The 11,607-nt window shown below is 27.8% G+C and overlaps 1 long non-coding RNA gene across 1 annotated transcript; it reads left to right on the top strand.

Moving 5' to 3' along the window:
- Positions 1–5,233: 5,233 nt before the first annotated feature.
- LOC111613097 lies at positions 5,234–11,002 on the top strand. The gene is made up of 2 exons (XR_002754713.1): positions 5,234–5,364; positions 10,005–11,002. It is a non-coding gene; the product is annotated as an uncharacterized LOC111613097 (long non-coding RNA).
- Positions 11,003–11,607: the final 605 nt, after the last annotated feature.

Genomic DNA, 11,607 nt, shown 5'->3' with positions numbered 1-11,607 from the left:
AGAACCGATTTCAACTTTTTACTTTTCGACTTGGATTTGGATGACAAGAATGTCGAAATATCAAAAGATACTTGCACGTTTTATTGGAAACATAACTTATAATTACGAATTATTAGAATGATTTTGTTTAGATTTTAATCAAATTGCTAAGTAATTTAAGTTATACTATATTTGGATCGTACACAATATAAATGGAAAAATGAATTTTAATTAGGAAAAGATTTTGAAAAATTTTCTAGTGTCTTCCCCCTTTTTTGAAGGGTGTCGGGCCCCCTTGGACCATCTCCAGATGCACCACAGTTCAATGTAAAAAATTCATGGGTAATATAGATGTTACTGTACGGTCGATCATTACGATATGATTACGAATTTATAATACGTAATTTGCTTTTTAGATCTTTGTCAGGTAAACGGCGATTAATACCTAAAAAGCAAGAATATAAAAACATCCAAAGTATAATAAATAATAGTTAAAAATTTCAACATTATGCATTATTTAGTTAGTTACTAGATTTTTAGTTTATTTTTGGCACAAATCTAACAAACTGTTAGGCTAAGCTGCGCCATTACACATTAAAAATCAAACCGTAAAGCTCGCTACAAGTTGGATTTACATCCTGACTAACTTAAAAGAGTTCGTGCATTTAAAGTTTTATAATTAATCAATCACAAAAATTCAAAAAATAAAGAATTAATTTCAATTTCATTATATAATATGTAATTATTATCGACACTTAAATTTTTAGAAATATGATGGTAAGATTTGAATCCTGTGCGAAAGTATTTCTCATTTAAAATTTCTGGGGCAAGTCCTTACTCTGAATATAGAATCCTTGCAGTTTTATTCGAGTCCACAATTATTTAAAGTCTATCTAAAAGTTATTTACATGAATTGTCCTTGAATAGTGTATTTCTGGACATGGCGAATGTAATTCGAAATAAGATATGACATAACTAATTTTGATTCTTGCATTCCAAAACCAACCAATTATATTTATTCCGTTCTTTAGATTTTTAAAGCATTCTATCCACATTTACTTTCACATCTATAATAAGTAAAGAACCGAACTATAATAGATTAGATTACAGGGTGATTCATCTTGCTATGTTTTGTGGTTATCCACCACGTGCCATTAAAAACATCGCAAAGTTATTTTTAACCACGTTCTCTGTAATAATCATCATATTAATAAATAAATAATTGTGCAGTGAAGGGAGGCAGAAAACTTGGAAATAAGACTAGATTAAAATTTGAATAGTACAGAATATCAAGTGAAAGTATTTACGCATTTAAGTTAGACAAGTACAATGCAAGAAACGAAGATAATATGAAAATAAGGAATGATGAATTAAAAATAATAAGAACAGTCTTGTAGGATCGATGAAGTTAAACCCGAAGGGAAAGATTTGTAAAATGCTATATTTGGAGTATGAAACTTAGGCTACAACACCGCAGAAATGAGACAAAAAAATTGGGACTTAAAAATGATAATGAAAATGAATGGATGGGTAGACTCGGGAACACGACATTTTGGAAATTGTAATAAAAAAGAAAAATGAGAAATTGATGGAGTGGTTTGAAAATTATTTAAAGAAGAGATTTTAATAATAATCAGCAAGCAAAGATGACAAATGGGAGCAACTGACGGAAAATAAAGACGTTCTAGTCTGGTGACTTGAGACATTTGGGTGTTAAGAATAGGAAAAAAGTTAAATGCAAATGAAAAGAAACGTACGGATTTCTCTGTCTTGTGAAGATCACTTATCATTAACACGTTGGATACACTAAAATTATTACACTTATCATTAACACGTTGGATACACTAAAATTATTAGTTTTGTTGTTCGGTGGCTATAAATGTCATGGATAAAAAAAATTTAAGTTCAAAATAAATCAAATTCTGTGACTCGCTCAGTGCCTTACATGCTGTAACATCTTGGCGCCTTTCGCATCATCCCAGTAGGCGTATCATAAGAATTAATTGCAATGCCTTGAGGAACGCCAATTTGTAATTAAATTCTGCTGAATATTGACTTGTTGGAATAGAAGGTAATGAGTTTGCTGATGTAGCTACTAAAGCAGCCTGCTCTCCTATTACTTACTTCAATTGTGTACCTTATAAACAGGAAAACCTTTAGAGAAACACTTACTTATCGAAACAAATCTCTTTTTTTCAGCCATCATCGCTTGCAATCTTATATAATACGAGTATATTTCCAAGATACTGATAAGCTTTGTGCATGTTTTTGGTTGATGCATGAGAGATCGTTACCGTCCTTATACCGGTATAGATTCAGCTTCAATCAATATAGGGGTTGTTCAGCAATTTTTAGGAGTTTGGTTTCCTCAAAATGCGGAAACCAAACTCCCTGAAATCGTAGACTACGCTGCTAAAGCCGTGCACATTTTTTTAATCATCCTATTGGTCATCTTTAACTGTAGTGAGTAGATTCCTTGCCTTGTAACTTATGTATAAGCTTGTTACTGTTTTCATTCCTCCGGGTGATGTATATCGAATAGATTCCCGGGTTCGTGTTAGTATTTATTGGGTCTTTCCCATTGCGTAACAGATTATACACTGTGGGACTATATTTATATACAGTCGACCCCCTATAACACTGTTGATAATTCCGTTTTATATGAATTCCATGTTGTACGAGTCACTTAGATTTTACAAATACGTGAGCCGTTCAAAGTGACTCGTACAACATGGAATTCATATAAAACGGAATTATCAACAGTGTTATAGGGGGTCGACTGTACTAGTTTGCAGCCGTGTATTTGATTTTGTTTTATATATAGCCTATATATATATCTAATTGTCTACTGCATGTCACTACATCGGTTTATTTTGATGGGAAAACGTACTAGAAGGGTACTTGGTTACACACGTAGCAATTAATCTGTCTATGGTGCATCTTTGTGTTGTTACTTATCTACTCTATCTTTAGTTACGCTGGTTGGAATTAATCATGTCTGTGAATCTGATCTTTGCTGAATCCCATACGATCAAATCATCACCGATATATCTTTTATAAAGTATAATGCTGATCTTAACTTTTGGTATGAAAATGTTTCCGGACTACTAATTCGCGCAAGAGGTCATGGGGTTTGCTAACGGATCCTTCTTTTGCACGTATATGTTACCCTGACATATAAAGGAGCAGAGGGGAAAAACCTCCGTCAGCTGTCTTTTCCTTATTATAAAATTGTATTAAACAACAATAATTACATTCAGGTAAAATCTATTTATTGTATCTGTAAGATAATAAGCTACGTCAAAAACTTTTTATATTAATAAACGTCCACACGTGCATTCTATGTGATCCTGAGTATATCTAATTAATAATCAATTTCTTGCCAAGTTTTCTTCAACATTTCTGCAGAGACAGAAGCAATAGCAGCTGTTTCTCTGCATCTCGACATCACACATGTTGGTACAGGACAGGTACACATGTTGAATAAATACACTATCCTTGACGCAGCCTCGTAGGAAAAAATTAAAAGGAATTATTTCGGCATTCGTGGTAGCCATGATATCGAACCGTCACGATCAATTTATCTGTCAGGAAATGTTGACATTGAGAAAGTCTGAAACACGTAAACACAATGTGATGAGCGATGCACCATCTTGTTAGAAAATCATTCAACTTGTTCAGTGGAGGTGCTGTAAAAAGCTCCATTTCCAGGTACACGCAAGCTGTTGTTGTTGATCCTGCAAAGAAGGAAAAAAGGAAAACGAAAAAAAAAATAATGTTCATTTATTTTTTGGCACATACCGAACAATGTAAACTTTAACAATTTTGAAAAATAAAATTTTATCAGTAATTTTTTCCTGTGTGTTTGATTGCATGCCTGGCGTTCAAAGGGCCTTCCAACATTAAGTACTGTACAATGAAAATTGTGAACAGATTGAGCCTTTGCGAGCCTTCCTACAAAATACTAGGATTTTAACACTCTTTGGTGACATTACCTGGTGTGCATAACTAATCATTTAGATTTTCAGTAATCGGACAAATCTGAATGCATAACTATTTTGCCAACGAGAAATAACAAAATACGCAATTAATTCATTAATCTCATATATATGTACTGTATATAAATAAGCTTTTTAATATTAAAGTGATATAGAAACTGTTTGAATATATAAACCATATTATCCTTTCCCAGTGACCCTCTGTTCGAGATTCCACAAATCAAGGAAAGAATATTGTCAAGTGTGCAATTAAAGTATTATGTTGTGAACAAATTCTCAATTGACTAACTACTTTAATAATATATTTGTAATAATTATAATTTAATATCTTGTGCGTCATTTAATTTTTTGTATCGAAATCGTTCATTTTTATTATCATTTTATCAAAATTAATATCTTATCAATTATTATGCGTAAACTCGAACTTACACAATGAATAATGTAAAAACAAAATTATTTCAATGAAGCAGTAGTAATTTTACGTAATCTTGCTTTGTTCTGTGATGACTTCAGTTTAGTAGCCAATAGCAGACTCTTATTCATTTGGTTCCACCTTAGTCCTGTTCGTTTGGTCCAAAAAGTATACACGCTAATGTCACTTCAGTTTTACAAAGAACAAGCTAAAACAATGACGTCAAACTGACGTAAAAGTGTATATTTTATGACGAAACTGTTTGGCTACCTTGAGCATAACCCTACTTTAGATAATTACAAATTTTGCCATTAGATGCAGTGCGGATTATGTTTCTTTGAGGCCCTAGGAACAATTTTGTTATAAGGTTCCTTTATGTAGTCTAAATGTTTTTTATTAAAAAGACAATAAAATCATCGGTTTACGAGTTATGTCACCGTTCTTGCCGGGATGCAAAATATACACTTTTTAAGCGTTCAATAAATTTTTACAGGAATGTTGTCGTTTTGCTATGCAATTTTGGGGACTCCTCCAGATGACCAGGCCTAGGCGTGCGCCTAGTGAGTCTATTGAGTAATCCACCGCTGTTGTCGGTAGTAGGGTGATGAAGAATTAGCATAAATAAGTACAAAAGTCAAACTTAAAAAACCATTCATTCTTTTTCAATCGATCAACATTTAATTACGGTATTCTCTGTTTCGTGAAGTGTAATGTATTTAAAAAATCATGTGAAGTAAACCTAATGGCACTATGAGTANAATTAACCATGAATTAGGAAAATATATTAAATTTTATAATAGCTTATAATATTTTTTAAAATATAGTATTGAAGTTATTTTCAGTATTACTAATATTTCATATATTCTTTGTAGAAGAAGAGAAAAAGAAAAATCAATTATAGAAGAACTTGAACGCAAACCTTTTGGTTCACAATCATTACATTCTTCATCAGACAGACAGACTACTCCAACAAATGTATGTAAAATTCATTTTTTTGGTACTGATTAATTCATTTGGTTATTTATAGACTACTGGGAACTGGAATTATTTTTTAGTAGTTTGTAAGAGAAGAGGAAAAATTGATTTATTTAAAATTTAAAGTAAATTTAGACCAGTAGTATAATAAAACCACAATAACAATATATCTTAAATTATAGACACTTTTAGTTATTTAGGTTGAATATTATGTTATCAAATGCATTATGTGAGGAAGAAGGAAAAGTTAGTAAAGAAAATTGATTGGTCATTAAATGAAATTAGGTATTGTTATCAGTTAAAAATTAGAGCATTCATAAATTTTTATAAAATTGAATGCCCCTATAAAAGAAGTATTTACTATTCTTATAGATTATCTATATTTAGATTTTAAATAAGTGTATGTTAGAACTTAATTTAAAATTGGATTAAGATTTTTGAAAAATTTCATATTTTATAAATCTGATATTTCTCTTATTGTATCCTTTATATGAAACATTAAAGATCCAAGTTGTTTAAAAGAAGCTTATGAATTAATTAGATAATTTTAATACATTGCTTTAGGATGATGATTATAGTTTTGTGTTTTACAAAAATTCTTAAATTGTTTATCTTCAAATATGTATTTTATGATTGAAATTTTCACTTGCAGAAAATGCTTAAACCATTGGTCTTATAATTTGTTTTTTAACATCTAGACACAAAATTATCACGGACTGCATTAATAATCTCTTGTTCCTATTGAAATAATTTTCCTTCTTAACTATAAATTTTTCTTCAAAGTAAATGAATCTTATAAACTTTATTCCTCATTCATGTTTCTTTCATCCTCCTGTTGGTTTACTTATTTTGAAGTATGATTATATTTGTTACTTGTATTCTATTGTATTTTTGTTTTGTACTGTGTTTTATTATATTATTATATTTATATTTGATATTATTCATTTGGTCATCATTAAAGATGGCTTTAGTAAGTAACAGGGAAAAAAGGCAATATTTATCTCTAAAACATTGAAAATCGATATATTAACATATGTTTTTACTTTCAATAATAACTTTTTTTTTTTTTCTGCTAACTGTGTTATAATTTATTTCACTATTATTTTTAAATATATGTAAAACAACTTTGCCACTTTTAGAATCTGTTTTATCCATTTCAGATGTTTGAAGTTCATGAATAACAGTCAAAAGTAACAAACTAATCCATCAGAATGAATTTATCTTTAAATACAATTTTTGAAAAAATTAACATGCACTCAACTTATTAATAATTAATTTATAGTAAAACTTTGGATAAGTTGCAGATAATAACTTTTTTGGCCAGTACTAGTTCCATGAATATATTGCCTTTTATTGTTTTTGCTCATCTATTTGAAAATGTAATATTAATGGAAAACTATAATCTAATTTCCAAAATAACATTATTATAGATAAACACATTTATTATTTGACAATTCTGGAGATGATAGGAAGGGAATATGTAGAAAACTAGCAGAATGCTACTGTTTTTGTTTTGATTAGTCATTCAAAATATTTACCAAATTTATAAAGATGTATACCAAAAAATGAATTTCTATTCTCAGATTAAGGTGTTTATTTGATTAATTCAAATTTGTAATAGAATCTTCATGAAGCATTTTAGTAATTAATATGTTCAAAATTTCCTTCATTTAAAAGTAGAAATTAATTAAATTATTTTACAGATATGAATTTGTTTTGTTTGAATTCACTTTATTTATCACAAATGTTTATAATTATTCATATGTAATGATAGAATTACTTTAATCTTGGAATTTTACTATTGTAGATTCCAAGCATATAATTTATAAACAATAACAAGTATTTTTTTTTATTAACTATAAATATGCAAGATAAGATATGATTGAGTCATGAAATGACATGTCAATTCAATTTATAATTATATATATAATGAAATAATTATAAAATGCCTTTTTGAAAAAGCAAACAATCCTTAAACAAATGAAATTTAAAAAATAAACAACAAAACTTTTCTCTTTCTCTTAATAGAAATGATAATCTATGAAAATAGATAAAATAATTAGTTGCTTAAAAAGCTACTTTAGATATTATCATAAATTTCTTTATTATAATTTCTAATCTACAGGAAATATCTCCTTTTATCAGTAAAATTTTTCATAAATTTTAACATTGCATATTATTCAAATTTTTATTTTGCTGATTTATAATAAATTTATTGATAAATTGAACAACATAGAAATCTTAATTTAGTTATTCATATTACTATCATTTAAATTATAATAGTTTATATTTATGGAAAATTTGATAAAAACAAGAATAATTCTGGAATAAATAATTTAGATTTGTCACAATTTTTTAATTAAAATTTTAAGTTATTTAAATATATTGAATAAGAATATTACAAAAATATTATTGTAATTGTTTTTATATAAAACCATGAAATTAAAGAAACAATTTAATGTTTTCTAAATTAAATCAAAAATATAAATATATAATGAGAATAATAAACGTTAGATATGAGGGGAAAAAGATCCATATTCAGAAATTTCATTTTTACATGTATTAAATACCTGATATTTTATTATTAATGATAAAACATTATATTTAATCAATAAATTGCACTGATACTTTGATTTTTATAGAATAGTTAAATACATCAAATGAGACTGAGATAAAAATTATTATTTTCAGTGAAATGAAATATTAATGAAAGAATTATATTTTTGAAAAGTTCTGATTTTGATTTAATTCTACTTTAAAAAGAATGCATTTTACACTGGACAAATATTAATGAACAAGAATGATGAACATTGTCTTGTCATGCAGTTGCTAGCCTGTGTCCTATATACTCTCAAATAATTGATAAAGTGTGGAACTTATGAAAAGGAATATTATCTGTAGTTATTTTTGTCTGTGTAAAAAAGTACTATGTTTATTTTTATGCAACACTGGGTGTCAAATGGAATATTCTGAAAATTCAGTAATTAAAACATGGATCAGTTTGTATTGAATATAGAAACTCTTTTCTGAATAAGGCAAAAGTAAAATAAATTTATTTATTTATTTGAAACTGGTTTGATAAATTATTATTCATTATTTTATATGATGTCTTAAATCTTCTATAATCAAATTATTTAATAATTACTTAATAGGTAATTACAATTAATAAGTAGTTTCCACAATATATATTTTTATTTTAATATATAAATTATTATCTCTAATATTTTTTTTTGTTGATTATTTTACCATAGTTCCTTTCTGTTGTGTAGTAAAATAGTTGCAAATTACAGATTAGATTCTATCATTCTTTAGCAATTGATTAATCAACAAACATACATAAATTTAGTAGTAAGAATGGAATCAGAATAAATATAAATGAGAAAAAATTACATAACAATAAAAATAGGCCAATTTCAATTTTTATCCAGTGTAAATGCTTCTTAATGGACTTATAAAATGTTGAAATTAAAAATATTGTGAATGTATTTTACCGATAAAACGTTTGTTTTATTAGATCCATTAAAAATTAAATTCAATATCAGTAAATTTTCTCAAAAACTATTGTAGCTTTTAATATAATTGCTTTATTCTAATCTTTTGTGACTTTATCTTTTTAATTTACTATTTTCCACTTAAAATTAACTTATAACTTTCTGTGAATGCTTTCTAACATCTAACAAAAGGGTTTTGCCTTAGGTATGTCCCAAATCTTGGAAAACTTCCTGGAATTATTATTTACATTCATCTACTTAAAAATTATTACATGTAGTTAAGGTAAGATTCTGTATGATGTAAATTGTTTTATTATTAAAATAAACGACATAATTATTTACATTTTTGCAAAAATATATTCCACTTGTTACAACAGCATTTAAATATAAGTAAATTCTAATTAATATTAATATTTTATTTTTATATTTAATAGTTTTTATAATAACTGTTTTATTTTAATCCACATTATAAATGCAACTTTTTGATTTACTACAGCACTATAGAATAATGTCACAATTTAAGTAGAATAGTACAAAATAAATTACTTATTGGCACTTCATATCAATGCTACCTATCTGTTGAATCAATTGCTCTATGTGCATGTATGCATGCAAGTGCAAATGAATACATATACAATAGAAAATCAATGCTCTGAAGACATTTACTATATTGAATATTCTAATTAAATTCACCTTTTTTTAATTTCAGTTTAAACATACAAAAACATCCTCTGGATTCCAATATTTAAAATTTTAAATATAATCTAGCTGAATTAATATTTTTATATCATGTAAACTGTAACTAACCTTTAAACTCTAGATATTGAGTGCCAGTATTTCAGTATTTATTTCATTTTCTGGAAGCAAATACGTAAATTTAATCAAGTGAAAATTATTATTATACAAATAATAATAATAATAATTATAATAATTGCAATTGATTAAAAATATAGTAATATTGCCACAAAAGGACTTGTATAGCAAGTTTAGCTGATATTATAATAAAACAAAATATTTGTGCTGATTACATTTTATCTTAGAACTGAATTTGATTTTTGTGTAAAATGTTGTATAAATTTTATTTATATCAAAATTCTTAATTAATAGTTAAGTGATTAGTGTAATAAATATTTTTCATTTTGTTTATAGGATTTAGAATCGGGATCTCAGCCAGGAACGTCAACAGAAACTCCTCTGCGATCTCTACCCATATTAACTATGATCAGTCAAGGAAGGAATCAATAGAGGCTTTTTGTCTTTGTAATTTAGTGATGGAAACTTGTATGCATGTCGAGTTCATGCAGATTAATAAAGGAGGTTAGAGAGTTACAACTGAGGAAACCTGTACATAAAATAGACAGTTGTGAGAGAATTTTTTGATGTGAGAAATAAAAGGCCACAATGGTAACATGGACTGTATACCAGCCAAAAATCCATTACATTGTGCCTGTAACTTCCATTGTTTCCATTATTGTGGTAGGAAATAACTGTTGCACAGAATCCTGCCCATATAAAAGGGAGATGTCTTTCTTCCACATGTCCAAATATCAGAGTAATGAAGCTGCCAGGCTGTCGACATCCAGTTTTTTCTTGGACCGATTATTCTCAGGTCATGCTGTTTCTGCTTCTATTATATGTACATCCTGTTAGCATTTTTTTTTCTATTTTATTGTGCTAACAACATATATGTCATAAGTTTACATGTTTTAATTAATTGTGTTCATATAAATTTAGTCAAGATTTTTCATTAACAAAAGTAATGAGAGAAGAGAACGATTTCCAGTCTATAATATATGTTGAATAACAGTCAGTGAAGAATCTTGTCTAATGAAAAAACAACTAACAATCAATTAATGATTCAGTATATAATTGCTATCCTTTTTTTTTCTTTTGGTCAGTTGTTTAAATTCTTTCATCAAATAATATCCTTTATTATGCTTTTTATTGTGAACATGATGTAATTGCAATTTGAAATGTTTAATGTTATCCAAGAATAACCTATTTTTTATTTAGGTTGAAATTCTTGTTATCCCCAGAATAATTTATTGTGTTTTTTTAATAGTCGAGATTTGAAACTTTTTGAGAACTTGTGTAACATTCCGTGTAATTGAAACCTCATTGTTGACGGGCACACATATTTTTAAACAGACATATTCAGTGCTCTCAACAGGAATTTTTTTCTAGTCTCAAGCTATGCAAAACCAATCTTGGACATTTCTGCCACAACTATGACCACAGATAAATTCTTAATAATTTGACAATAAATATTCTTATAATTTACTTGTTTCCATCTCAAGGAAAAAAAAATTGTCAACCACTGCCAAGTATACAGTACATTTGACTGTACATTTATTCAGAAGCTGGAAGCTGTTACTTTGGGTTGGCCTGTGGTAGTACATCCTTTTGTGTGAATGTAGATATGTACATAGGAGCTCGAATATATTGTGGTCACTTCAGTTCGTGCTAAATGGCTCGGTGGGTCAAGTGAGAAATGCGGAATGCAGATCAAGAGATTATTTATAAAATCGAGTATCCCCGTCTCACTTCACCCAACAAGTCAGCTTTCCCAGCAGCAGAGGAACATGTACATACACAGGCATTTGCATTTGGTGTAGAAATTTTAAATTAATTGATATTAATGTGAAATTATTTTGCTGAAATTATGGGAAGAGTTGTTTGTCAGTTCCTATTTAATAATATAGTTTATCAATTTTTTTCTGTAAAAAAGAAAGGAAAAAACATATGAATATAT

Source organism: Centruroides sculpturatus, unplaced genomic scaffold (genome assembly GCF_000671375.1).
Source record: "Centruroides sculpturatus isolate CEXI.00-Female unplaced genomic scaffold, Cexi_2.0 scaffold1070, whole genome shotgun sequence".
Taxonomy (NCBI): Eukaryota; Metazoa; Arthropoda; class Arachnida; order Scorpiones; family Buthidae; genus Centruroides; species Centruroides sculpturatus.
Note: the sequence above shows the minus strand (reverse complement) of the source record. Positions and strands in the feature narration are given on the sequence as shown.